The 26,685-nt window shown below is 39.0% G+C and overlaps 28 non-coding genes across 28 annotated transcripts; all 28 read left to right on the forward strand.

Moving 5' to 3' along the window:
• Nucleotides 1–1,472: 1,472 nt before the first annotated feature.
• Nucleotides 1,473–1,543, forward strand: TRNAG-GCC (transfer RNA glycine (anticodon GCC)). Its single transcript has one exon. It is a non-coding gene; the product is annotated as a tRNA-Gly (tRNA).
• Nucleotides 1,544–2,067: 524 nt separating this feature from the next.
• On the forward strand, nucleotides 2,068–2,138 carry TRNAG-GCC (transfer RNA glycine (anticodon GCC)). Its single transcript has one exon. It is a non-coding gene; the product is annotated as a tRNA-Gly (tRNA).
• Nucleotides 2,139–3,855: 1,717 nt separating this feature from the next.
• TRNAG-GCC (transfer RNA glycine (anticodon GCC)) lies at nucleotides 3,856–3,926 on the forward strand. The gene has a single exon. It is a non-coding gene; the product is annotated as a tRNA-Gly (tRNA).
• A 1,155-nt stretch (nucleotides 3,927–5,081) lies between these two features.
• On the forward strand, nucleotides 5,082–5,152 carry TRNAG-GCC (transfer RNA glycine (anticodon GCC)). Its single transcript has one exon. It is a non-coding gene; the product is annotated as a tRNA-Gly (tRNA).
• A 244-nt stretch (nucleotides 5,153–5,396) lies between these two features.
• On the forward strand, nucleotides 5,397–5,467 carry TRNAG-GCC (transfer RNA glycine (anticodon GCC)). The gene has a single exon. It is a non-coding gene; the product is annotated as a tRNA-Gly (tRNA).
• A 1,155-nt stretch (nucleotides 5,468–6,622) lies between these two features.
• Nucleotides 6,623–6,693, forward strand: TRNAG-GCC (transfer RNA glycine (anticodon GCC)). Its single transcript has one exon. It is a non-coding gene; the product is annotated as a tRNA-Gly (tRNA).
• Nucleotides 6,694–8,130: 1,437 nt separating this feature from the next.
• On the forward strand, nucleotides 8,131–8,201 carry TRNAG-GCC (transfer RNA glycine (anticodon GCC)). The gene has a single exon. It is a non-coding gene; the product is annotated as a tRNA-Gly (tRNA).
• A 244-nt stretch (nucleotides 8,202–8,445) lies between these two features.
• Nucleotides 8,446–8,516, forward strand: TRNAG-GCC (transfer RNA glycine (anticodon GCC)). The gene has a single exon. It is a non-coding gene; the product is annotated as a tRNA-Gly (tRNA).
• Nucleotides 8,517–9,040: 524 nt separating this feature from the next.
• On the forward strand, nucleotides 9,041–9,111 carry TRNAG-GCC (transfer RNA glycine (anticodon GCC)). The gene has a single exon. It is a non-coding gene; the product is annotated as a tRNA-Gly (tRNA).
• Nucleotides 9,112–12,615: 3,504 nt separating this feature from the next.
• TRNAG-GCC (transfer RNA glycine (anticodon GCC)) lies at nucleotides 12,616–12,686 on the forward strand. The gene has a single exon. It is a non-coding gene; the product is annotated as a tRNA-Gly (tRNA).
• Nucleotides 12,687–14,718: 2,032 nt separating this feature from the next.
• On the forward strand, nucleotides 14,719–14,789 carry TRNAG-GCC (transfer RNA glycine (anticodon GCC)). Its single transcript has one exon. It is a non-coding gene; the product is annotated as a tRNA-Gly (tRNA).
• Nucleotides 14,790–17,417: 2,628 nt separating this feature from the next.
• On the forward strand, nucleotides 17,418–17,488 carry TRNAG-GCC (transfer RNA glycine (anticodon GCC)). Its single transcript has one exon. It is a non-coding gene; the product is annotated as a tRNA-Gly (tRNA).
• An 840-nt stretch (nucleotides 17,489–18,328) lies between these two features.
• Nucleotides 18,329–18,399, forward strand: TRNAG-GCC (transfer RNA glycine (anticodon GCC)). Its single transcript has one exon. It is a non-coding gene; the product is annotated as a tRNA-Gly (tRNA).
• Nucleotides 18,400–19,234: 835 nt separating this feature from the next.
• Nucleotides 19,235–19,305, forward strand: TRNAG-GCC (transfer RNA glycine (anticodon GCC)). The gene has a single exon. It is a non-coding gene; the product is annotated as a tRNA-Gly (tRNA).
• Nucleotides 19,306–19,606: 301 nt separating this feature from the next.
• On the forward strand, nucleotides 19,607–19,677 carry TRNAG-GCC (transfer RNA glycine (anticodon GCC)). Its single transcript has one exon. It is a non-coding gene; the product is annotated as a tRNA-Gly (tRNA).
• A 525-nt stretch (nucleotides 19,678–20,202) lies between these two features.
• On the forward strand, nucleotides 20,203–20,273 carry TRNAG-GCC (transfer RNA glycine (anticodon GCC)). Its single transcript has one exon. It is a non-coding gene; the product is annotated as a tRNA-Gly (tRNA).
• A 520-nt stretch (nucleotides 20,274–20,793) lies between these two features.
• On the forward strand, nucleotides 20,794–20,864 carry TRNAG-GCC (transfer RNA glycine (anticodon GCC)). The gene has a single exon. It is a non-coding gene; the product is annotated as a tRNA-Gly (tRNA).
• A 239-nt stretch (nucleotides 20,865–21,103) lies between these two features.
• On the forward strand, nucleotides 21,104–21,174 carry TRNAG-GCC (transfer RNA glycine (anticodon GCC)). The gene has a single exon. It is a non-coding gene; the product is annotated as a tRNA-Gly (tRNA).
• Nucleotides 21,175–21,475: 301 nt separating this feature from the next.
• TRNAG-GCC (transfer RNA glycine (anticodon GCC)) lies at nucleotides 21,476–21,546 on the forward strand. The gene has a single exon. It is a non-coding gene; the product is annotated as a tRNA-Gly (tRNA).
• Nucleotides 21,547–22,071: 525 nt separating this feature from the next.
• TRNAG-GCC (transfer RNA glycine (anticodon GCC)) lies at nucleotides 22,072–22,142 on the forward strand. Its single transcript has one exon. It is a non-coding gene; the product is annotated as a tRNA-Gly (tRNA).
• A 525-nt stretch (nucleotides 22,143–22,667) lies between these two features.
• On the forward strand, nucleotides 22,668–22,738 carry TRNAG-GCC (transfer RNA glycine (anticodon GCC)). Its single transcript has one exon. It is a non-coding gene; the product is annotated as a tRNA-Gly (tRNA).
• Nucleotides 22,739–23,258: 520 nt separating this feature from the next.
• Nucleotides 23,259–23,329, forward strand: TRNAG-GCC (transfer RNA glycine (anticodon GCC)). The gene has a single exon. It is a non-coding gene; the product is annotated as a tRNA-Gly (tRNA).
• A 239-nt stretch (nucleotides 23,330–23,568) lies between these two features.
• On the forward strand, nucleotides 23,569–23,639 carry TRNAG-GCC (transfer RNA glycine (anticodon GCC)). Its single transcript has one exon. It is a non-coding gene; the product is annotated as a tRNA-Gly (tRNA).
• A 301-nt stretch (nucleotides 23,640–23,940) lies between these two features.
• On the forward strand, nucleotides 23,941–24,011 carry TRNAG-GCC (transfer RNA glycine (anticodon GCC)). Its single transcript has one exon. It is a non-coding gene; the product is annotated as a tRNA-Gly (tRNA).
• A 525-nt stretch (nucleotides 24,012–24,536) lies between these two features.
• On the forward strand, nucleotides 24,537–24,607 carry TRNAG-GCC (transfer RNA glycine (anticodon GCC)). Its single transcript has one exon. It is a non-coding gene; the product is annotated as a tRNA-Gly (tRNA).
• A 520-nt stretch (nucleotides 24,608–25,127) lies between these two features.
• Nucleotides 25,128–25,198, forward strand: TRNAG-GCC (transfer RNA glycine (anticodon GCC)). Its single transcript has one exon. It is a non-coding gene; the product is annotated as a tRNA-Gly (tRNA).
• Nucleotides 25,199–26,033: 835 nt separating this feature from the next.
• TRNAG-GCC (transfer RNA glycine (anticodon GCC)) lies at nucleotides 26,034–26,104 on the forward strand. The gene has a single exon. It is a non-coding gene; the product is annotated as a tRNA-Gly (tRNA).
• A 239-nt stretch (nucleotides 26,105–26,343) lies between these two features.
• On the forward strand, nucleotides 26,344–26,414 carry TRNAG-GCC (transfer RNA glycine (anticodon GCC)). Its single transcript has one exon. It is a non-coding gene; the product is annotated as a tRNA-Gly (tRNA).
• The last annotated feature ends 271 nt before the right edge of the window (nucleotides 26,415–26,685 follow it).

Raw genomic sequence — 26,685 nt, forward strand, 5'->3', positions numbered from 1 at the left:
CAAAATGATTTTGGTGCTGTCAATTAATAGTTCAATATGACGCTATTTCTGTATGTCACTAAAAGCGCGGATATCTCGCACATTGCCCATGCAAGGCGTATGTAAATTTCAGGTGGAAACAACTGACTAGATTATTTGTATAGATATGGAATCTACATTATCGAGTTCTGATACTAACTTAATCTGCATTATGTCACATAAAATTCAATATTTCCTGAAATGTCCGAGATGGAACAACAACATATCGCATTGGTGGTTCAGTGGTAGATTCCCGGCCTATGCAAAATGATTTTGGTGCTGTCAATTAATAGTTCAATATGACGTCATTTTTGTGTGTCACTAAAAGCGCGGAAATCTCGCACATTGCCCATGCGAGACGTATGTAAATTTCAGGTGGAAACAACTGACTAGATTATTTGTATATATATGGAATCTACATTATCGTGTACTGATACTAACTTAATCTGCATTATGTCACATAAAATTTAATATTTTCTGAAATGTCCTTGATGGATCAACAACATATCGCATTGGTGGTTCAGTGGTAGAATTCTCGCCTGCCATGCGGGAGGCCCGGGTTCGATTCCCGGCCAATGCAAAATGATTTTGGTGCTGTCAATTAATAGTTCAATATGACGTTATTTCTGTGTGTCACTAAAAGCGCGGAAATCTCGCACATTGCCCATGCGAGACGTATGTAAATTTCAGGTGGAAACAACTGACTAGATTATTTGTATAGATATGGATTCTACAATATCGAGTACTGATACTAACTTAATCTGCATTATGTCACATAAAATTCAATATTTCCTGAAATGTCCGTGATGGAACAACAACATATCGCATTGGTGGTTCTGTGGTAGAATTCTCGCCTGCCACGTGGGAGGCCCGGGTTCGATTACCGGCCAATGCAAAATGATTTTGGTGCTGTCAATTAATAGTTCAATATGATGCTATTTCTGTATGTCACTAAAAGCGCGGATATCTCGCACATTGCCCATGCGAGACGTATGTAAATTTCAGGTGGAAACAACTGACTAGATTATTTGTATATATATGGAATCTACATTATCGAGTACTGATACTAACTTAATCTGCATTATGTCACATAAAATTCAATATTTCCTGAAATGTCCGTGATGGAACACCAACATATCGCATTGGTGGTTCAGTGGTAGAATTCTCGCCTGCCACGCGGGAGGCCCGGGTTTGATTCCCGGCCAATGCAAAATGATTTTGGTGCTGTCAATTAATAGTTCAATATGACGTTATTTCTGTGTGTCACTAAAAGCGCGGAAACCTCGCACATTGTCTGTGCGAGACATATGTAAATTTCAGGTGGAAACAACTGACTAGATTATTTGTATAGATATGGAATCTACATTATCGCGTTCTGATACTAACTTGATCTGCATTATGTCACATAAAATTCAATATTTCCTGAAATGTCCGTGATGGAACAACAACATATCGCATTGGTGGTTCAGTGGTAGAATTCTCGCCTGCCACGCGGGAGGCCCGGGTTCGATTCCCGGCCAATGCAAAATGATTTTGGTGCTGTCAATTAATAGTTCAATATGACGCTATTTCTGTATGTCACTAAAAGCGCGGATATCTCGCACATTGCCCATGCAAGGCGTATGTAAATTTCAGGTGGAAACAACTGACTAGATTATTTGTATAGATATGGAATCTACATTATCGAGTTCTGATACTAACTTAATCTGCATTATGTCACATAAAATTCAATATTTCCTGAAATGTCCGTGATGGAACAACAACATATCGCATTGGTGGTTCAGTGGTATATTCCCGGCCATGCAAAATGATTTTGGTGCTGTCAATTAATAGTTCAATATCACGTCATTTCTGTGTGTCACTAAAAGCGCGGAAATCTCGCACATAGCCCATGCGAGACGTATGTAAATTTCAGGTGGAAACAACTGACTAGATTATTTGTATATATATGGAATCTACATTATCGAGTACTGATACTAACTTAATCTGCATTATGTCACATAAAATTTAATATTTTCTGAAATGTCCGTGATGGATCAACAACATCTCGCATTGGTGGTTCAGTGGTAGAATTCTCGCCTGCCACGCGGGAGGCCCGGGTTCGATTCCCGGCCAATGCAAAATGATTTTGGTGCTGTCAATTAATAGTTCAATATGACGTTATTTCTGTGTGTCACTAAAAGCGCGGAAATCTCGCACATTGCCCATGCGAGACGTATGTAAATTTCAGGTGGAAACAACTGATTAGATTATTTGTATAGATATGGAATCTACAATATCGAGTACTGATACTAACTTAATCTGCATTATGTCACATAAAATTCAATATTTCCTGAAATGTCCGTGATGGAACAACAACATATCGCATTGGTGGTTCTGTGGTAGAATTCTCGCCTGCCACGCGGGAGGCCCGGGTTCGATTACCGGCCAATGCAAAATGATTTTGGTGCTGTCAATTAATAGTTCAATATGATGCTATTTCTGTATGTCACTAAAAGCGCGGATATCTCGCACATTGCCCATGCAAGGCGTATGTAAATTTCAGGTGGATACAACTGACTAGATTATTTGTATAGATATGGAATCTACATTATCGAGTTCTGATACTAACTTAATCTGCATTATGTCACATAAAATTCAATATTTCCTGAAATGTCCGTGATGGAACAACAACATATCGCATTGGTGGTTCAGTGGTAGATTCCCGGCCTATGCAAAAGGATTTTGGTGCTGTCAATTAATAGTTCAATATGACGCTATTTCTGTATGTCACTAAAAGCGCGGATATCTCGCACATTGCCCATGCAAGGCGTATGTAAATTTCAGGTGGAAACAACTGACTAGATTATTTGTATAGATATGGAATCTACATTATCGAGTTCTGATACTAACTTAATCTGCATTATGTCACATAAAATTCAATATTTCCTGAAATGTCCGAGATGGAACAACAACATATCGCATTGGTGGTTCAGTGGTAGATTCCCGGCCTATGCAAAATGATTTTGGTGCTGTCAATTAATAGTTCAATATGACGTCATTTCTGTGTGTCACTAAAAGCGCGGAAATCTCGCACATTGCCCATGCGAGACGTATGTAAATTTCAGGTGGAAACAACTGACTAGATTATTTGTATAGATATGGATTCTACAATATCGAGTACTGATACTAACTTAATCTGCATTATGTCACATAAAATTCAATATTTCCTGAAATGTCCGTGATGGAACAACAACATATCGCATTGGTGGTTCTGTGGTAGAATTCTCGCCTGCCACGCGGGAGGCCCGGGTTCGATTCCCGGCCAATGCAAAATGATTTTGGTGCTGTCAATTAATAGTTCAATATGATGCTATTTCTGTATGTCACTAAAAGCGCGGATATCTCGCACATTGCCCATGCAAGGCGTATGTAAATTTCAGGTGGAAACAACTGACTAGATTATTTGTATAGATATGGAATCTACATTATCGAGTTCTGATACTAACTTAATCTGCATTATGTCACATAAAATTCAATATTTCCTGAAATGTCCGTGATGGAACAACAACATATCGCATTGGTGGTTCAGTGGTAGATTCCCGGCCTATGCAAAATGATTTTGGTGCTGTCAATTAATAGTTCAATATGACGTCATTTCTGTGTGTCACTAAAAGCGCGGAAACCTCGCACATTGTCTGTGCGAGACATATGTAAATTTCAGGTGGAAACAACTGACTAGATTATTTGTATAGATATGGAATCTACATAATCGCGTTCTGATACTAACTTGATCTGCATTATGTCACATAAAATTCAATATTTCCTGAAATGTCCGTGATTGAACAACAACATATCGCATTGGTGGTTCAGTGGTAGAATTCTCGCCTGCCACGCGGGAGGCCCGGGTTCGATTCCCGGCCAATGCAAAATGATTTTGGTGCTGTCAATTAATAGTTCAATATGACGCTATTTCTGTATGTCACTAAAAGCGCGGATATCTCGCACATTGCCCATGCAAGGCGTATGTAAATTTCAGGTGGAAACAACTGACTAGATTATTTGTATAGATATGGAATCTACATTATCGAGTTCTGATACTAACTTAATCTGCATTATGTCACATAAAATTTAATATTTTCTGAAATGTCCATGATGGATCAACAACATATCGCATTGGTGGTTCAGTGGTAGAATTCTCGCCTGCCATGCGGGAGGCCCGGGTTCGATTCCCGGCCAATGCAAAATGATTTTGGTGCTGTTAATTAATAATTCAATATGACGTTATTTCTGTGTGTCACTAAAAGCGCGGAAATCTCGCACATTGCCCATGCGAGACGTATGCAAATTTCAGGTGGAAACAACTGACTAGATTATTTGTATAGATATGGATTCTACAATATCGAGTACTGATACTAACTTAATCTGCATTATGTCACATAAAATTCAATATTTCCTGAAATGTCCGTGATGGAACAACAACATATCGCATTGGTGGTTCTGTGGTAGAATTCTCGCCTGCCACGCGGGAGGCCCGGGTTCGATTCCCGGCCAATGCAAAATGATTTTGGTGCTGTCAATTAATAGTTCAATATGATGCTATTTCTGTATGTCACTAAAAGCGCGGATATCTCGCACATTGCCCATGCAAGGCGTATGTAAATTTCAGGTGGAAACAACTGACTAGATTATTTGTATAGATATGGAATCTACATTATCGAGTTCTGATACTAACTTAATCTGCATTATGTCACATAAAATTCAATATTTCCTGAAATGTCCGTGATGGAACAACAACATATCGCATTGGTGGTTCAGTGGTAGATTTCCGGCCTATGCAAAATGATTTTGGTGCTGTCAATTAATAGTTCAATATGACGTCATTTCTGTGTGTCACTAAAAGCGCGGAAACCTCGCACATTGTCTGTGCGAGACATATGTAAATTTCAGGTGGAAACAACTAACTAGATTATTTGTATAGATATGGAATCTACATTATCGCGTTCTGATACTAACTTGATCTGCATTATGTCACATAAAATTCAATATTTCCTGAAATGTCCGTGATGGAACAACAACATATCGCATTGGTGGTTCAGTGGTAGAATTCTCGCCTGCCACGCGGGAGGCCCGGGTTCGATTCCCGGCCAATGCAAAATGATTTTGGTGCTGTCAATTAATAGTTCAATATGACGCTATTTCTGTATGTCACTAAAAGCGCGGATATCTCGCACATTGCCCATGCAAGGCGTATGTAAATTTCAGGTGGAAACAACTGACTAGATTATTTGTATAGATATGGAATCTACATTATCGAGTTCTGATACTAACTTAATCTGCATTATGTCACATAAAATTCAATATTTCCTGAAATGTCCGTGATGGAACAACAACATATCGCATTGGTGGTTCAGTGGTAGAATTCTCGCCTGCCACGCGGGAGGCCCGGGTTCGATTCCCGGCCAATGCAAAATGATTTTGGTGCTGTCAATTAATAGTTCAATATGATGCTATTTCTGTATGTCACTAAAAGCGCGGATATCTCGCACATTGCCCATGCAAGGCGTATGTAAATTTCAGGTGGATACAACTGACTAGATTATTTGTATAGATATGGAATCTACATTATCGAGTTCTGATACTAACTTAATCTGCATTATGTCACATAAAATTCAATATTTCCTGAAATGTCCGTGATGGAACAACAACATATCGCATTGGTGGTTCAGTGGTAGAATTCTCGCCTGCCATGCGGGAGGCCCGGGTTCGATTCCCGGCCAATGCAAAATGATTTTGGTGCTGTCAATTAATAGTTCAATATGACGTTATTTCTGTGTGTCACTAAAAGCGCGGAAATCTCGCACATTGCCCATGCGAGACGTATGTAAATTTCAGGTGGAAACAACTGACTAGATTATTTGTATAGATATGGATTCTACAATATCGAGTACTGATACTAACTTAATCTGCATTATGTCACATAAAATTCAATATTTCCTGAAATGTCCGTGATGGAACAACAACATATCGCATTGGTGGTTCTGTGGTAGAATTCTCGCCTGCCACGCGGGAGGCCCGGGTTCGATTCCCGGCCAATGCAAAATGATTTTGGTGCTGTCAATTAATAGTTCAATATGATGCTATTTCTGTATGTCACTAAAAGCGCGGATATCTCGCACATTGCCCATGTAAGGCGTATGTAAATTTCAGGTGGAAACAACTGACTAGATTATTTGTATAGATATGGAATCTACATTATCGAGTTCTGATACTAACTTAATCTGCATTATGTCACATAAAATTCAATATTTCCTGAAATGTCCGTGATGGAACAACAACATATCGCATTGGTGGTTCAGTGGTAGATTCCCGGCCTATGCAAAATGATTTTGGTGCTGTAAATTAATAGTTCAATATGACGTCATTTCTGTGTGTCACTAAAAGCGCGGAAATCTTGCACATTGCCCATGCGATACGTATGTAAATTTCAGGTGGAAACAACTGACTAGATTATTTGTATATATTTGGAATCTACATTATCGAGTACTGATACTAACTTAATCTGCATTATGTCACATAAAATTTAATATTTTCTGAAATGTCCATGATGGATCAACAACATATCGCATTGGTGGTTCAGTGGTAGAATTCTCGCCTGCCACGCGGGAGGCCCGGGTTCGATTCCCGGCCAATGCAAAATGATTTTGGTGCTGTCAATTAATAGTTCAATATGACGTTATTTCTGTGTGTCACTAAAAGCGCGGAAACCTCGCACATTGTCTGTGTGAGAATATATGTAAATTTCAGGTGGAAACAACTGACGAGATTATTTGTATAGATATGGAATCTACAATATCGAGTACTGATATTAACTTAATCTGCATTATGTCACATAAAATTCAATATTTCCTGAAATGTCCGTGATGGAACAACAACATACGGCATTGGTGGTTCTGTGGTAGAATTCTCGCCTGCCACGCGGGAGGCCCGGGTTCGATTCCCGGCCAATGCAAAATGATTTTGGTGCTGTCAATTAATAGTTCAATATGATGCTATTTCTGTATGTCACTAAAAGCGCGGATATCTCGCACATTGCCCATGCAAGGCGTATGTAAATTTCAGGTGGAAACAACTGACTAGATTATTTGAATAGATATGGAATCTACATTATCGAGTTCTGATACTAACTTAATCTGCATTATGTCACATAAAATTCAATATTTCCTGAAATGTCCGTGATGGAACAACAACATATCGCATTGGTGGTTCAGTGGTAGATTCCCGGCCTATGCAAAATGATTTTGGTGCTGTCAATTAATAGTTCAATATGACGTCATTTCTGTATGTCACTAAAAGCGCGGATATCTCGCACATTGCCCATGCAAGGCGTATGTAAATTTCAGGTGGAAACAACTGACTAGATTATTTGTATTGATATGGAATCTACATTATCGAGTTCTGATACTAACTTAATATGCATTATGTCACATAAAATTCTATATTTCCTGAAATGTCAGTGATGGAACAACAACATATCGCATTGGTGGTTCAGTGGTAGATTCCCGGCCAATGCAAAATGATTTTGGTGCTGTCAATTAATAGTTCAATATGACGTCATTTCTGTGTGTCACTAAAAGCGCGGAAATCTCGCACATTGCCCATGCGAGACGTATGTAAATTTCAGGTGGAAACAACTGACTAGATTATTTGTATATATATGGAATCTACATTATCGAGTACTGATACTAACTTAATCTGCATTATGTCACATAAAATTCAATATTTCCTGAAATGTCCGTGATAGAACAACAACATATCGCATTGGTGGTTCAGTGGTAGAATTCTCGCCTGCCACGCGGGACGCCCGGGTTCTATTCCCGGCCAATACAAAATGATTTTAGTGCTGTCAATTAATAGTTCAATATGACGCTATTTCTGTGTGTCACTAAAAGCGCGGATATCTCGCACATTGCCCATGCAAGGCGTTTGTAAATTTCAGGTGGAAACAACTGACTAGATTATTTGTATATATATGGAATCTACATTATCGAGTACTGATACTAACTTAATCTGCATTATGTCACATAAAATTTAATATTTTCTGAAATGTCCGTGATGGATCAACAACATATCGCATTGGTGGTTCAGTGGTAGAATTCTCGCCTGCCACGCGGGAGGCCCGGGTTCGATTCCCGGCCAATGCAAAATGATTTTGGTGCTGTCAATTAATAGTTCAATATGACGCTATTTCTGTATGTCACTAAAAGCGCGGATATCTCGCACATTGTCTGTGCGAGACATATGTAAATTTCAGGTGGAAACAACTGACTAGATTATCTGTATAGATATGGAATCTACATTATCGCGTTCTGATACTAACTTGATCTGCATTATGTCACATAAAATTCAATATTTCCTGAAATGTCCGTGATGGAACAACAACATATCGCATTGGTGGTTCAGTGGTAGAATTCTCGCCTGCCACGCGGGAGGCCCGGGTTCGATTCCCGGCCAATGCAAAATGATTTTGGTGCTGTCAATTAATAGTTCAATATGACGCTATTTCTGTATGTCACTAAAAGCGCGGATATCTCGCACATTGCCCATGCAAGGCGTATGTAAATTTCAGGTGGAAACAACTGACTAGATTATTTGTATAGATATGGAATCTACATTATCGAGTTCTGATACTAACTTAATCTGCATTATGTCACATAAAATTCAATATTTCCTGAAATGTCCGTGATGGAACAACAACATATCGCATTGGTGGTTCAGTGGTAGATTCCCGGCCATGCAAAATGATTTTGGTGCTGTCAATGAATAGTTCAATATCACGTCATTTCTGTGTGTCACTAAAAGCGCGGAAATCTCGCACATAGCCCATGCGAGACGTATGTAAATTTCAGGTGGAAACAACTGACTAGATTATTTGTATATATATGGAATCTATATTATCGAGTACTGATACTAACTTAATCTGCATTATGTCACATAAAATTTAATATTTTCTGAAATGTCCGTGATGGATCAACAACATCTCGCATTGGTGGTTCAGTGGTAGAATTCTCGCCTGCCACGCGGGAGGCCCGGGTTCGATTCCCGGCCAATGCAAAATGATTTTGGTGATGTCAATTAATAGTTCAATATGACGTTATTTCTGTGTGTCACTAAAAGCGCGAAAATCTCGCACATTGCCCATGCGAGACGTATGTAAATTTCAGGTGGAAACAACTGACTAGATTATTTGTATAGATATGGAATCTACAATATCGAGTACTGATACTAACTTAATCTGCATTATGTCACATAAAATTCAATATTTCCTGAAATGTCCGTGATGGAACAACAACATATCGCATTGGTGGTTCTGTGGTAGAATTCTCGCCTGCCACGCGGGACGCCCGGGTTCGATTACCGGCCAATGCAAAATGATTTTGGTGCTGTCAATTAATAGTTCAATATGATGCTATTTCTGTATGTCACTAAAAGCGCGGATATCTCGCACATTGCCCATGCAAGGCGTATGTAAATTTCAGGTGGATACAACTGACTAGATTATTTGTATAGATATGGAATCAACATTATCGAGTTCTGATACTAACTTAATCTGCATTATGTCACATAAAATTCAATATTTCCTGAAATGTCCGTGATGGAACAGCAACATATTGCATTGGTGGTTCAGTGGTAGATTCCCGGCCTATGCAAAATGATTTTGGTGCTGTCAATTAATAGTTCAATATGACGCTATTTCTGTATGTCACTAAAAGCGCGGATATCTCGCACATTGCCCATGCAAGGCGTATGTAAATTTCAGGTGGAAACAACTGACTAGATTATTTGTATAGATATGGAATCTACATTATCGAGTTCTGATACTAACTTAATCTGCATTATGTCACATAAAATTCAATATTTCCTGAAATGTCCGAGATGGAACAACAACATATCACATTGGTGGTTCAGTGGTAGATTCCCGGCCTATGCAAAATGATTTTGGTGCTGTCAATTAATAGATCAATATGACGTCATTTCTGTGTGTCACTAAAAGCGCGGAAATCTCGCACATTGCCCATGCGAGACGTATGTAAATTTCAGGTGGAAACAACTGACTAGATTATTTGTATATATATGGAATCTACATTATCGAGTACTGATACTAACTTAATCTGCATTATGTCACATAAAATTTAATATTTTCTGAAATGTCCATGATGGATCAACAGCATATCGCATTGGTGGTTCAGTGGTAGAATTCTCGCCTGCCATGCGGGAGGCCCGGGTTCGATTCCCGGCCAATGCAAAATGATTTTGGTGCTGTCAATTAATAGTTCAATATGACGCTATTTCTGTATGTCACTAAAAGCGCGGATATCTCGCACATTGCCCATGCAAGGCGTATGTAAATTTCAGGTGGAAACAACTGACTAGATTATTTGTATAGATATGGAATCTACATTATCGAGTTCTGATACTAACTTAATCTGCATTATGTCACATAAAATTCAATATTTCCTGAAATGTCCGTGATGGAACAACAACATCTCGCATTGGTGGTTCAGTGGTAGAATTCTCGCCTGCCACGCGGGAGGCCCGGGTTCGATTCCCGGCCAATTCAAAATGATTTTGGTGCTGTCAATTAATAGTTCAATATGACGTTATTTCTGTGTGTCACTAAAAGCGCGGAAATCTCGCACATTGCCCATGCGAGACGTATGTAAATTTCAGGTGGAAACAACTGACTAGATTATATGTATAGATATGGAATCTACAATATCGAGTACTGATACTAACTTAATCTGCATTATGTCACATAAAATTCAATATTTCCTGAAATGTCCGTGATGGAACAACAACATATCGCATTGGTGGTTCTGTGGTAGAATTCTCGCCTGCCACGCGGGAGGCCCGGGTTCGATTCCCGGCCAATGCAAAATGATTTTTGTGCTGTCAATTAATAGTTCAATATGATGCTATTTCTGTATGTCACTAAAAGCGCGGATATCTCGCACATTGCCCATGCAAGGCGTATGTAAATTTCAGGTGGAAACAACTGACTAGATTATTTGTATAGATATGGAATCTACATTATCGAGTTCTGATACTAACTTAATCTGCATTATGTCACATAAAATTCAATATTTCCTGAAATGTCCGTGATGGAACAACAACATATCGCATTGGTGGTTCAGTGGTAGATTCCCGGCCTATGCAAAATGATTTTGGTGCTGTCAATTAATAGTTCAATATGACGCTATTTCTGTATGTCACTAAAAGCGCGGATATCTCGCACATTGCCCATGCAAGGCGTATGTAAATTTCAGGTGGAAACAACTGACTAGATTATTTGTATAGATATGGAATCTACATTATCGAGTTCTGATACTAACTTAATCTGCATTATGTCACATAAAATTCAATATTTCCTGAAATGTCCGAGATGGAACAACAACATATCACATTGGTGGTTCAGTGGTAGATTCCCGGCCTATGCAAAATGATTTTGGTGCTGTCAATTAATAGTTCAATATGACGTCATTTCTGTGTGTCACTAAAAGCGCGGAAATCTCGCACATTGCCCATGCGAGACGTATGTAAATTTCAGGTGGAAACAACTGACTAGATTATTTGTATATATATGGAATCTACATTATCGAGTACTGATACTAACTTAATCTGCATTATGTCACATAAAATTTAATATTTTCTGAAATGTCCATGATGGATCAACAACATATCGCATTGGTGGTTCAGTGGTAGAATTCTCGCCTGCCATGCGGGAGGCCCGGGTTCGATTCCCGGCCAATGCAAAATGATTTTGGTGCTGTCAATTAATAGTTCAATATGACGTTATTTCTGTGTGTCACTAAAAGCGCGGAAATCTCGCACATTGCCCATGCAAGGCGTATGTAAATTTCAGGTGGAAACAACTGACTAGATTATTTGTATAGATATGGAATCTACATTATCGAGTTCTGATACTAACTTAATCTGCATTATGTCACATAAAATTCAATATTTCCTGAAATGTCCGTGATGGAACAACAACATATCGCATTGGTGGTTCAGTGGTAGATTCCCGGCCAATGCAAAATGATTTTGGTGCTGTCAATTAATAGTTCAATATGATGCTATTTCTGTATGTCACTAAAAGCGCGGATATCTCGCACATTGCCCATGCAAGGCGTATGTAAATTTCAGGTGGAAACAACTGACTAGATTATTTGTATAGATATGGAATCTACATTATCGAGTTCTGATACTAACTTAATCTGCATTATGTCACATAAAATTCAATATTTCCTGAAATGTCCGTGATGGAACAACAACATATCGCATTGGTGGTTCAGTGGTAGATTCCCGGCCATGCAAAATGATTTTGGTGCTGTCAATTAATAGTTCAATATCACGTCATTTCTGTGTGTCACTAAAAGCGCGGAAATCTCGCACATAGCCCATGCGAGACGTATGTAAATTTCAGGTGGAAACAACTGACTAGATTATTTGAATAGATATGGAATCTACATTATCGCGTTCTGATACTAACTTAATCTGCATTATGTCACATAAAATTCAATGCTTCCTGAAATGTCCGTGATGGAACAACAACATATCGCATTGGTGGTTCAGTGGTAGAATTCTCGCCTGCCACGCGGGAGGCCCGGGTTCGATTCCCGGCCAATGCAAAATGATTTTGGTGCTGTCAATTAATAGTTCAATATGACGTTATTTCTGTGTGTCACTAAAAGCGCGGAAATCTCGCACATTGCCCATGCGAGACGTATGTAAATTTCAGGTGGAAACAACTGACTAGATTATTTGTATAGATATGGAATCTACAATATCGAGTACTGATACTAACTTAATCTGCATTATGTCACATAAAATTCAATATTTCCTGAAATGTCCGTGATGGAACAACAACATATCGCATTGGTGGTTCTGTGGTAGAATTCTCGCCTGCCACGCGGGAGGCCCGGGTTCGATTCCCGGCCAATGCAAAATGATTTTGGTGCTGTCAATTAATAGTTCAATATGATGCTATTTCTGTATGTCACTAAAAGCGCGGATATCTCGCACATTGCCCATGCAAGGCGTATGTAAATTTCAGGTGGAAACAACTGACTAGATTATTTGTATAGATATGGAATCTACATTATCGAGTTCTGATACTAACTTAATCTGCATTATGTCACATAAAATTCAATATTTCCTGAAATGTCCGTGATGGAACAACAACATATCGCATTGGTGGTTCAGTGGTAGATTCCCGGCCTATGCAAAATGATTTTGGTGCTGTCAATTAATAGTTCAATATGACGTCATTTCAGTATGTCACTAAAAGCGCGGATATCTCGCACATTGCCCATGCAAGGCGTATGTAAATTTCAGGTGGAAACAACTGACTAGATTATTTGTATTGCTATGGAATCTACATTATCGAGTTCTGATACTAACTTAATATGCATTATGTCACATAAAATTCTATATTTCCTGAAATGTCCGTGATGGAACAACAACATATCGCATTGGTGGTTCAGTGGTAGATTCCCGGCCTATGCAAAATGATTTTGGTGCTGTCAATTAATAGTTCAATATGACGTCATTTCTGTGTGTCACTAAAAGCGCGGAAATCTCGCACATTGCCCATGCGAGACGTATGTAAATTTCAGGTGGAAACAACTGACTAGATTATTTGTATAGATATGGAATCTACATTATCGAGTTCTGATACTAACTTAATCTGCATTATGTCACATAAAATTCAATATTTCCTGAAATGTCCGTGATGGAACAACAACATATCGCATTGGTGGTTCAGTGGTAGATTCCCGGCCAATGCAAAATGATTTTGGTGCTGTCAATTAATAGTTCAATATGACGTCATTTCTGTGTGTCACTAAAAGCGCGGAAATCTCGCACATTGCCCATGCGAGACGTATGTAAATTTCAGGTGGAAACAACTGACTAGATTATTTGTATATATATGGAATCTACATTATCGAGTACTGATACTAACTTAATCTGCATTATGTCACATAAAATTCAATATTTCCTGAAATGTCCGTGATGGAACAACAACATATCGCATTGGTGGTTCAGTGGTAGAATTCTCGCCTGCCACGCGGGACGCCCGGGTTCTATTCCCGGCCAATACAAAATGATTTTAGTGCTGTCAATTAATAGTTCAATATGACGCTATTTCTGTGTGTCACTAAAAGCGCGGATATCTCGCACATTGCCCATGCAAGGCGTATGTAAATTTCAGGTGGAAACAACTGACTAGATTATTTGTATATATATGGAATCTACATTATCGAGTACTGATACTAACTTAATCTGCATTATGTCACATAAAATTTAATATTTTCTGAAATGTCCATGATGGATCAACAACATATCGCATTGGTGGTTCAGTGGTAGAATTCTCGCCTGCCACGCGGGAGGCCAGGGTTCGATTCCCGGCCAATGCAAAATGATTTTGGTGCTGTCAATTAATAGTTCAATGTGACGTTATTTCTGTGTGTCACTAAATGCGCGGAAATCTCGCACATTGCCCATGCGAGACGTATGTAAATTTCAGGTGGAAACAACTGACTAGATTATTTGTATAGATATGGAATCTACAATATCGAGTACTGATACTAACTTAATCTGCATTATGTCACATAAAATTCAATATTTCCTGAAATGTCCGTGATGGAACAACAACATATCGCATTGGTGGTTCAGTGGTAGAATTCTCGCCTGCCACGCGGGAGGCCCGGGTTCGATTCCCGGCCAATGCAAAATGATTTTGGTGCTGTCAATTAATAGTTCATATGACGTCATTTCTATATGTCACTAAAAGCGCGGATATCTCGCACATTGCCCATGCAAGGCGTATGTAAATTTCAGGTGGAAACAACTGACTAGATTATTTGTATAGATATGGAATCTACATTATCGAGTTCTGATACTAACTTAATCTGCATTATGTCACATAAAATTCAATACTTCCTGAAATGTCCGTGATGGAACAACAACATATCGCATTGGTGGTTCAGCGGTAGATTCCCGGCCTATGCAAAATGATTTTGGTGCTGTCAATTAATAGTTCAATATGACGTCATTTCTGTGTGTCACTAAAAGCGCGGAAATCTCGCACATTGCCCATGCGAGACGTATGTAAATTTCAGGTGGAAACAACTGACTAGATTATTTGTATAGATATGGAATCTACATTATCGCGTTCTGATACTAACTTGATCTGCATTATGTCACATAAAATTCAATATTTCCTGAAATGTCCGTGATGGAACAACAACATATCGCATTGGTGGTTCAGTGGAAGAATTCTCGCCTGCCACGCGGGAGGCCCGGGTTCGATTCCCGGCCAATGCAAAATGATTTTGGTGCTGTCAATTAATAGTTCAATAGGACGCTATTTCTGTATGTCACTAAAAGCGCGGATATCTCGCACATTGCCCATGCAAGGCGTATGTAAATTTCAGGTGGAAACAACTGACTAGATTATTTGTATAGATATGGAATCTACATTATCGAGTTCTGATACTAACTTAATCTGCATTATGTCACATAAAATTCAATATTTCCTGAAATGTCCGTGATGGAACAACAACATATCGCATTGGTGGTTCAGTGGTAGATTCCCGGCCTATGCAAAATGATTTTGGTGCTGTCAATTAATAGTTCAATATGACGTCATTTCTGTGTGTCACTAAAAGCGCGGAAATCTCGCACATTGCCCATGCGAGACGTATGTAAATTTCAGGTGGAAACAACTGACTAGATTATTTGTATATATATGGAATCTACATTATCGAGTACTGATACTAACTTAATCTGCATTATGTCACATAAAATTTAATATTTTCTGAAATGGCCGTGATGGATCAACAACATATCGCATTGGTGGTTCAGTGGTAGAATTCTCGCCTGCCACGCGGGAGGCTCGGGTTCGATTCCCGGCAAATGCAAAATGATTTTGGTGCTGTCAATTAATAGTTTAATATGACGTTATTTCTGTGTGTCACTAAAAGCGCGGAAATCTCGCACATTGCCCATGCGAGACGTATGTAAATTTCAGGTGGAAACAACTGACTAGATTATTTGTATAGATATGGAATCTACAATATCGAGTACTGATACTAACTTAATCTGCATTATGTCACATAAAATTCAATATTTCCTGAAATGTCCGTGATGGAACAACAACATATCGCATTGGTGGTTCTGTGGTAGAATTCTCGCTTGCCACGCGGGAGGCCCGGGTTCGATTCCCGGCCAATGCAAAATGATTTTGGTGCTGTCAATTAATAGTTCAATATGATGCTATTTCTGTATGTCACTAAAAGCGCGGATATCTCGCACATTGCCCATGCAAGGCGTATGTAAATTTCAGGTGGAAACAACTGACTAGATTATTTGTATAGATATGGAATCTACATTATCGAGTTCTGATACTAACTTAATCTGCATTATGTCACATAAAATTCAATATTTCCTGAAATGTCCGTGATGGAACAACAACATATCGCATTGGTGGTTCAGTGGTAGATTCCCGGCCTATGCAAAATGATTTTGGTGCTGTCAATTAATAGTTCAATATGACGTCATTTCTGTGTGTCACTAAAAGCGCGGAAATCTCGCACATTGCCCATGCGAGACGTATGTAAATTTCAGGTGGAAACAACTGACTAGATTATTTGTATATATATGGAATCTACATTATCGCGTTCTGATACTAACTACATCTGCATTATGTCACATAAAATTCAATGCTTCCTGAAATGTCCGTGATGGAACAACAACATATCGCATTGGTGGTTCAGTGGTAGAATTCTCACCTGCCACGCGGGAGGCCCGGGTTCGATTCCCGGCCAATGCAAAATGATTTTGGTGCTGTCAATTAATAGTTCAATATGACGTTATTTCTGTGTGTCACTAAAAGGCGCGGAAATCTCGCACATTGCCTATGCGAGATGTATGTAAATTTCAGGTGGACACAACTGACTAGATTATTTGTATATATATGGAATCTACATTATCGAGTACTGATACTAACTTAATCTGCATTATGTCACATAAAATTCAAGATTTCCTGAAATGTCCGTGATGGAACAACAACATATCGCATTGGTGGTTCAGTGGTAGATTCCCGGCCAATGCAAAATGATTTTGGTGCTGTCAATTAATAGTTCAATATGACGTCATTTCTGTGTGTCACTAAAAGCGCGGAAATCGCGCACATTGCCCATGCGAGACGTATGTAAATTTCAGGTGGAAACAACTGACTAGATTATTTGTATATATATGGAATCTACATTATCGAGTACTGATACTAACTTAATCTGCATTATGTCACATAAAATTTAATATTTTCTGAAATGTCCGTGATGGATCAACAACATATCGCATTGGTGGTTCAGTGGTAGAATTCTCGCCTGCCACGCGGGAGGCCCGGGTTCGATTCCCGGCCAATGCAAAATGATTTTGGTGCTGTCAATTAATAGTTCAATATGACGTTATGTCTGTGTGTCACTTAAAGCGCGGAAACCTCGCACATTGCCTGTGCGACAAATATGTAAATTTCAGGTGGAAACAACTGACTAGATTATTTGTATAGATATGGAATCTACATTATCGCGTTCTGATACTAACTTAATCTGCATTATTTCACATAAAATTCAATATTTCCTGAAATGTCCGTGATGGAACAACAACATAGCGCATTGGTGGTTCAGTGGTAGAATTCTCGCCTGCCACGCGGGACGCCCGGGTTCTATTCCCGGCCAATACAAAATGATTTTAGTGCTGTCTATTAATAGTTCAATATGACGCTATTTCTGTGTGTCACTAAAAGCGCGGATATCTCGCACACTGCCCATGCAAGGCGTATGTAAATTTCAGGTGGAAACAACTGACTAGATTATTTGTATAGATATGGAATCTACATTATCGAGTTCTGATACTAACTTAATCTGCATTATGTCACATAAAATTCAATATTTCCTGAAATGTCCGTGATGGAACAACAACATATCGCATTGGTGGTTCAGTGGTAGATTCCCGGCCTATGCAAAATGATTTTGGTGCTGTCAATTAATAGTTCAATATGACGTCATTTCTGTGTGTCACTAAAAGCGCGGAAATCTCGACAATTGCCCATGCGAGACGTATGTAAATTTCAGGTGGAAACAACTGACTAGATTATTAGTATATATATGGAATCTACATTATCGAGTACTGATACTAACTTAATCTGCATTATGTCACATAAAATTTAATATTTTCTGAAATGTCCATGATGGATCAACCACATATCGCATTGGTGGTTCAGTGGTAGAATTCTCGCCTGCCACGCGGGAGGCCCGGGTTCGATTCCCGGCCAATGCAAAATGATTTTGGTGCTGTCAATTAATAGTTCAATATGACGTTATTTCTGTGTGTCACTAAAAGCGCAGAAATCTCGGACATTCCCCATACGAGACGTATGTAAATTTCAGGTGGAAACAACTGACTAGATTATTTGTATATATATGGAATCTACATTATCGAGTTCTGATACTAACTTAATCTGCATTATGTCACATAAAATTCAATATTTCCTGAAATGTCCGTGATGGAACAACAACATATCGCATTGGTGGTTCAGTGGTAGTTTCCCGGCCAATGCAAAATGATTTTGGTGCTGTCAATTAATAGTTTAATATGACGCTATTTCTGTATGTCACTAAAAGCGCGGATATCTCGCACATTGCCCATGCAAGGCGTATGTAAATTTCAGGTGGAAACAACTGACTAGATTATTTGTATAGATATGGAATCTACATTATCGAGTACTGATACTAACTTAATCTGCATTATGTCACATAAAATTCAATATTTCCTGAAATGTCCGTGATGGAACAAAAACATAGCGCATTGGTGGTTCAGTGGCAGAATTCTCGCCTGCCACACGGGAGGCCCGGGTTCGATTCCCGGCCAATGCAAAATGATTTTGGTGCTGTCAATTAATATTTCAATATGACGTCTGTGTGTCACGAAAAGCGCAGAAATCTCGCACATTGACTGTGCGACAAATATGTAAATTTCAGGTGGAAACAACTGACTAGATTATTTGTATAGATATGGAATCTACATTATCGCGTTCTGATACTAACTTGATCTCCATTATGTCACATAAAATTCAATATTTCCTGAAATGTCCGTGATGGAACAACAACATATCGCATTGGTGGTTCAGTGGTAGAATTCTCGCCTGCCACGCGGGAGGCCCGGGTTCGATTCCCGGCCAATGCAAAATGGAACAACAACATATCGCATTGGTGGTTCAGTGGTAGATTCCCGGCCAATGCAAAATGATTTTGGTGCTGTCAATTAATAGTTTAATATGACGCTATTTCTGTATGTCACTAAAAGCGCGGATATCTCGCACATTGCCCATGCAAGGCGTATGTAAATTTCAGGTGGAAACAACTGACTAGATTATTTGTATAGATATGGAATCTACATTATCGAGTACTGATACTAACTTAATCTGCATTATGTCACATAAAATTCAATATTTCCTGAAATGTCCGTGATAGAACCAAAACATAGCGCATTGGTGGTTCAGTGGTAGAATTCTCGCCTGCCACGCGGGAGGCCCGGGTTCGATTCCCGGCCAATGCAAAATGATTTTGGTGCTGTCAATTAATAGTTCAATATGACGTTATTTCTGTGTGTCACTAAAAGCGCGGAAATCTCGCACATTGCCCATGCGAGACGTATGTAAATTTCAGGTGGAAACAACTGACTAGATTATTTGTATATATATGGAATCTACATTATCGAGTTCTGATACTAACTTAATCTGCATTATGTCACATAAAATTCAATATTTCCTGAAATGTCCGTGATGGAACAACAACATATCGCATTGGTGGTTCAGTGGTAGATTCCCGGCCAATGCAAAATGATTTTGGTGCTGTCAATTAATAGTTTAATATGACGCTATTTCTGTATGTCACTAAAAGCGCGGATATCTCGCACATTGCCCATGCAAGGCGTATGTAAATTTCAGGTGGAAACAACTGACTAGATTATTTGTATAGATATGGAATCTACATTATCGAGTACTGATACTAACTTAATCTGCATTATGTCACATAAAATTCAATATTTCCTGAAATGTCCGTGATGGAACAAAAACATAGCGCATTGGTGGTTCAGTGGTAGAATTCTCGCCTGCCACGCGGGAGGCCCGGGTTCGATTCCCGGCCAATGCAAAATGATTTTGGTGCTGTCAATTAATATTTCAATATGACGTCTGTGTGTCACGAAAAGCGCAGAAATCTCGCACATTGACTGTGCGACAAATATGTAAATTTCAGGTGGAAACAACTGACTAGATTATTTGTATAGATATGGAATCTACATTATCGAGTTCTGATACTAACTTAATCTGCATTATGTCACATAAAATTCAATATTTCCTGAAATGTCCGTGATGGAACAACAACATATCGCATTGGTGGTTCAGTGGTAGATTCCCGGCCAATGCAAAATGATTTTGGTGCTGTCAATTAATAGTTTAATATGACGCTATTTCTGTATGTCACTAAAAGCGCGGATATCTCGCACATTGCCCATGCAAGGCGTATGTAAATTTCAGGTGGAAACAACTGACTAGATTATTTGTATAGATATGGAATCTACATTATCGAGTACTGATACTAACTTAATCTGCATTATGTCACATAAAATTCAATATTTCCTGAAATGTCCGTGATGGAACCAAAACATAGCGCATTGGTGGTTCAGTGGTAGAATTCTCGCCTGCCACGCGGGAGGCCCGGGTTCGATTCCCGGCCAATGCAAAATGATTTTGGTGTTGTCAATTAATATTTCAATATGACGTCTGTGTGTCACGAAAAGCGCAGAAATCTCGCACATTGACTGTGCGACAAATATGTAAATTTCAGGTGGAAACAACTGACTAGATTATTTGTATATATATGGAATCTACATTATCGAGTACTGATACTAACTTAATCTGCATTATGTCACATAAAATTCAATATTTCCTGAAATGTCCGTGATGGAATATCAACATATCGCATTGGTGGTTCAGTGGTAGAATTCTCGCCTGCCACGCGGGAGGCCCGGGTTCGATTCCCGGCCAATGCAAAATGGAACAACAACATATCGCATTGGTGGTTCAGTGGTAGATTCCCGGCCAATGCAAAATGATTTTGGTGCTGTCAATTAATAGTTTAATATGACGCTATTTCTGTATGTCACTAAAAGCGCGGATATCTCGCACATTGCCCATGCAAGGCGTATGTAAATTTCAGGTGGAAACAACTGACTAGATTATTTGTATAGATATGGAATCTACATTATCGAGTACTGATACTAACTTAATCTGCATTATGTCACATAAAATTCAATATTTCCTGAAATGTCCGTGATGGAACCAAAACATAGCGCATTGGTGGTTCAGTGGTAGAATTCTCGCCTGCCACGCGGGAGGCCCGGGTTCGATTCCCGGCCAATGCAAAATGATTTTGGTGCTGTCAATTAATAGTTCAATATGACGTTATTTCTGTGTGTCACTAAAAGCGCGGAAATCTCGCACATTGCCCATGCGAGACGTATGTAAATTTCAGGTGGAAACAACTGACTAGATTATTTGTATATATATGGAATCTACATTATCGAGTTCTGATACTAACTTAATCTGCATTATGTCACATAAAATTCAATATTTCCTGAAATGTCCGTGATGGAACAACAACATATCGCATTGGTGGTTCAGTGGTAGATTCCCGGCCAATGCAAAATGATTTTGGTGCTGTCAATTAATAGTTTAATATGACGCTATTTCTGTATGTCACTAAAAGCGCGGATATCTCGCACATTGCCCATGCAAGGCGTATGTAAATTTCAGGTGGAAACAACTGACTAGATTATTTGTATAGATATGGAATCTACATTATCGAGTACTGATACTAACTTAATCTGCATTATGTCACATAAAATTCAATATTTCCTGAAATGTCCGTGATGGAACCAAAACATAGCGCATTGGTGGTTCAGTGGTAGAATTCTCGCCTGCCACGCGGGAGGCCCGGGTTCGATTCCCGGCCAATGCAAAATGATTTTGGTGCTGTCAATTAATAGTTCAATATGACGTTATTTCTGTGTGTCACTAAAAGCGCGGAAATCTCGCACATTGCCCATGCGAGACGTATGTAAATTTCAGGTGGAAACAACTGACTAGATTATTTGTATATATATGGAATCTACATTATCGAGTTCTGATACTAACTTAATCTGCATTATGTCACATAAAATTCAATATTTCCTGAAATGTCCGTGATGGAACAACAACATATCGCATTGGTGGTTCAGTGGTAGATTCCCGGCCAATGCAAAATGATTTTGGTGCTGTCAATTAATAGTTTAATATGACGCTATTTCTGTATGTCACTAAAAGCGCGGATATCTCGCACATTGCCCATGCAAGGCGTATGTAAATTTCAGGTGGAAACAACTGACTAGATTATTTGTATAGATATGGAATCTACATTATCGAGTACTGATACTAACTTAATCTGCATTATGTCACATAAAATTCAATATTTCCTGAAATGTCCGTGATGGAACAAAAACATAGCGCATTGGTGGTTCAGTGGTAGAATTCTCGCCTGCCACGCGGGAGGCCCGGGTTCGATTCCCGGCCAATGCAAAATGATTTTGGTGCTGTCAATTAATATTTCAATATGACGTCTGTGTGTCACGAAAAGCGCAGAAATCTCGCACATTGACTGTGCGACAAATATGTAAATTTCAGGTGGAAACAACTGACTAGATTATTTGTATAGATATGGAATCTACATTATCGAGTTCTGATACTAACTTAATCTGCATTATGTCACATAAAATTCAATATTTCCTGAAATGTCCGTGATGGAACAACAACATATCGCATTGGTGGTTCAGTGGTAGATTCCCGGCCAATGCAAAATGATTTTGGTGCTGTCAATTAATAGTTTAATATGACGCTATTTCTGTATGTCACTAAAAGCGCGGATATCTCGCACATTGCCCATGCAAGGCGTATGTAAATTTCAGGTGGAAACAACTGACTAGATTATTTGTATAGATATGGAATCTACATTATCGAGTACTGATACTAACTTAATCTGCATTATGTCACATAAAATTCAATATTTCCTGAAATGTCCGTGATGGAACCAAAACATAGCGCATTGGTGGTTCAGTGGTAGAATTCTCGCCTGCCACGCGGGAGGCCCGGGTTCGATTCCCGGCCAATGCAAAATGATTTTGGTGTTGTCAATTAATATTTCAATATGACGTCTGTGTGTCACGAAAAGCGCAGAAATCTCGCACATTGACTGTGCGACAAATATGTAAATTTCAGGTGGAAACAACTGACTAGATTATTTGTATATATATGGAATCTACATTATCGAGTACTGATACTAACTTAATCTGCATTATGTCACATAAAATTCAATATTTCCTGAAATGTCCGTGATGGAATATCAACATATCGCATTGGTGGTTCAGTGGTAGAATTCTCGCCTGCCACGCGGGAGGCCCGGGTTCGATTCCCGGCCAATGCAAAATGGAACAACAACATATCGCATTGGTGGTTCAGTGGTAGATTCCCGGCCAATGCAAAATGATTTTGGTGCTGTCAATTAATAGTTTAATATGACGCTATTTCTGTATGTCACTAAAAGCGCGGATATCTCGCACATTGCCCATGCAAGGCGTATGTAAATTTCAGGTGGAAACAACTGACTAGATTATTTGTATAGATATGGAATCTACATTATCGAGTACTGATACTAACTTAATCTGCATTATGTCACATAAAATTCAATATTTCCTGAAATGTCCGTGATGGAACCAAAACATAGCGCATTGGTGGTTCAGTGGTAGAATTCTCGCCTGCCACGCGGGAGGCCCGGGTTCGATTCCCGGCCAATGCAAAATGATTTTGGTGCTGTCAATTAATAGTTCAATATGACGTTATTTCTGTGTGTCACTAAAAGCGCGGAAATCTCGCACATTGCCCATGCGAGACGTATGTAAATTTCAGGTGGAAACAACTGACTAGATTATTTGTATATATATGGAATCTACATTATCGAGTTCTGATACTAACTTAATCTGCATTATGTCACATAAAATTCAATATTTCCTGAAATGTCCGTGATGGAACAACAACATATCGCATTGGTGGTTCAGTGGTAGATTCCCGGCCAATGCAAAATGATTTTGGTGCTGTCAATTAATAGTTTAATATGACGCTATTTCTGTATGTCACTAAAAGCGCGGATATCTCGCACATTGCCCATGCAAGGCGTATGTAAATTTCAGGTGGAAACAACTGACTAGATTATTTGTATAGATATGGAATCTACATTATCGAGTACTGATACTAACTTAATCTGCATTATGTCACATAAAATTCAATATTTCCTGAAATGTCCGTGATGGAACAAAAACATAGCGCATTGGTGGTTCAGTGGTAGAATTCTCGCCTGCCACGCGGGAGGCCCGGGTTCGATTCCCGGCCAATGCAAAATGATTTTGGTGCTGTCAATTAATATTTCAATATGACGTCTGTGTGTCACGAAAAGCGCAGAAATCTCGCACATTGACTGTGCGACAAATATGTAAATTTCAGGTGGAAACAACTGACTAGATTATTTGTATAGATATGGAATCTACATTATCGAGTTCTGATACTAACTTAATCTGCATTATGTCACATAAAATTCAATATTTCCTGAAATGTCCGTGATGGAACAACAACATATCGCATTGGTGGTTCAGTGGTAGATTCCCGGCCAATGCAAAATGATTTTGGTGCTGTCAATTAATAGTTTAATATGACGCTATTTCTGTATGTCACTAAAAGCGCGGATATCTCGCACATTGCCCATGCAAGGCGTATGTAAATTTCAGGTGGAAACAACTGACTAGATTATTTGTATAGATATGGAATCTACATTATCGAGTACTGATACTAACTTAATCTGCATTATGTCACATAAAATTCAATATTTCCTGAAATGTCCGTGATGGAACCAAAACATAGCGCATTGGTGGTTCAGTGGTAGAATTCTCGCCTGCCACGCGGGAGGCCCGGGTTCGATTCCCGGCCAATGCAAAATGATTTTGGTGTTGTCAATTAATATTTCAATATGACGTCTGTGTGTCACGAAAAGCGCAGAAATCTCGCACATTGACTGTGCGACAAATATGTAAATTTCAGGTGGAAACAACTGACTAGATTATTTGTATATATATGGAATCTACATTATCGAGTACTGATACTAACTTAATCTGCATTATGTCACATAAAATTCAATATTTCCTGAAATGTCCGTGATGGAACAACAACATATCGCATTGTTGGTTCAGTGGTAGAATTCTCGCCTGCCACGCGGGACGCCCGGGTTCGATTACCGGCCAATGCAAAATGATTTTAGTGTTGTCAATTAATAGTTCAATATGACGCTATTTCTGTGTGTCACTAAAAGCGCGGATATCTCGCACATTGCCCATGCAAGGCGTATGTAAATTTCAGGTGGAAACAACTGACTAGATTATATGTATAGATATGGAATCTACATTATCGAGTTCTGATACTAACTTAATCTGCATTATGTCACATAAAATTCAATATTTCCTGAAATGTCCGTGATGGAACAACAACATATCGCATTGGTGGTTCAGTGGTAGATTCCCGGCCAATGCAAAATGATTTTGGTGCTGTCAATTAATAGTTTAATATGACGCTATTTCTGTATGTCACTAAAAGCGCGGATATCTCGCACATTGCCCATGCAAGGCGTATGTAAATTTCAGGTGGAAACAACTGACTAGATTATTTGTATAGATATGGAATCTACATTATCGAGTACTGATACTAACTTAATCTGCATTATGTCACATAAAATTCAATATTTCCTGAAATGTCCGTGATGGAACAATAACATAGCGCATTGGTGGTTCAGTGGTAGAATTCTCGCCTGCCACGCGGGAGGCCCGGGTTCGATTCCCGGCCAATGCAAAATGATTTTGGTGCTGTCAATTAATATTTCAATATGACGTCTGTGTGTCACGAAAAGCGCAGAAATCTCGCACATTGACTGTGCGACAAATATGTAAATTTCAGGTGGAAACAACTGACTAGATTATTTGTATAGATATGGAATCTACATTATCGCGTTCTGATACTAACTTGATCTGCATTATGGCACATAAAATTCAATATTTCCTGAAATGTCCGTGATGGAACAACAACATATCGCATTGGTGGTTCAGTGGTAGAATTCTCGCCTGCCACGCGGGAGGCCCGGGTTCGATTCCCGGCCAATGCAAAATGATTTTGGTGCTGTCAATTAATAGTTCAATATGACGCTATTTCTGTATGTCACTAAAAGCGCGGATATCTCGCACATTGCCCATTCAAGGCGTATGTAAATTTCAGGTGGAAACAACTGACTAGATTATTTGTATAGATATGGAATCTACATTATCGAGTTCTGATACTAACTTAATCTGCATTATGTCACATAAAATTCAATATTTCCTGAAATGTCCGTGATGGAACAACAACATATCGCATTGGTGGTTCAGTGGTAGATTCCC

The sequence above is a fragment of the Saccoglossus kowalevskii genome, chromosome 17 (genome assembly GCF_978046115.1).
Source record: "Saccoglossus kowalevskii chromosome 17, keSacKowa6.1, whole genome shotgun sequence".
NCBI lineage: Eukaryota > Metazoa > Hemichordata > Enteropneusta > Harrimaniidae > Saccoglossus > Saccoglossus kowalevskii.